Here is a 1,210-nt window from a genome sequence, read left to right on the forward strand (position 1 = left end):
TAGTTTTTATGTGTTCTTTTTATACCCTCCACCATAGGATGGGGGTATATTAACTTTGTCATTTCCTTTGTAACACATCGAAATATTGCTCAAAGACCATATAAAGAATATATATACTCTGGGTCGTGGTGAAATTCTGAGTCTATCTAAGCATGTCCGTCCGACTGTTGAAATCACGATAACTTCCGAACGAAACAAGCTATCGGCTTGAAACAAAAGTAGTTGTTATTGATGTACGTCGGATGGTATTGCAAATGGGCCATATTGGTTCACTTTTACGTATAGGCCCCATAAAAACCGACGCTCTGATTTGGCTTGCGGAGCCTCGTGAAGGAGCTAAATTCATCCGATCCGGTTGAAATTTGGTACATGGTGTTAGTATATGGTCTCTCACAACCATGCAAAAATTGGTTCACATCGGTCAATAATTATATATAGTCCCCATATAAACCGATCCCCCGATTTGTCTTGCGGAGCCTCTAAGAGAAGCAAATTTCATGCGATCCTGCTGAAATTTGGTACAGTGTGTTAGTATATGGTCTCTAACAAATATGCAAGAAATGGTTCACATCGGTCCTTAATTATATATAGCCCCCATATAAACCAATCACCAGATTTAGCTTGCAGAGCCTCTAATAGAAGCACATTTCATCCGATTCGGCTGAAATTTGGTACATGGTGTTAGTATATTGTCTCTAACAACCATGCAACAATTGGGCCACATCGGTCCATAATTATATATAGCCCCCATATAAATCGATCCCCAGATGTGACCTCCGGAGCCCCTTGGAAGAGTACAACTCACCCGATCCGGTTGAAATTTGGTACGTGGTGTTAGTATATGGTTTCTAAAAACCATGCAAAAATTGGTCTATATCGGCCTATAGTTATATATAGCCTATCCCCAAAAAAAATTTACCAAAATTTTATTACTATACAAAATTTTGTTAAGTTCTTATTTCTATAGAAATTTTTTTCAAAATTTTATTTCTGTAGAAGATTTTGCCAAAATTTTATTTCTATAGAAGATTTTGCCAAAATTTTATTTCTATAGAAAATTTTGTCAAAATTTTATTTCTATAGAAAATTTTGTCAAAATGTTATTTCTATAGAAAATGTTGTCAAAATTTTATTTCTATTGAAAGTGTTGTAAAACTGAATTATATACGTATTTAATCGGCCTTTTTTGTGTAATATATACCCCGTATGA

This window comes from Haematobia irritans, chromosome 3 (assembly GCF_050003625.1).
Source record: "Haematobia irritans isolate KBUSLIRL chromosome 3, ASM5000362v1, whole genome shotgun sequence".
NCBI lineage: Eukaryota > Metazoa > Arthropoda > Insecta > Diptera > Muscidae > Haematobia > Haematobia irritans.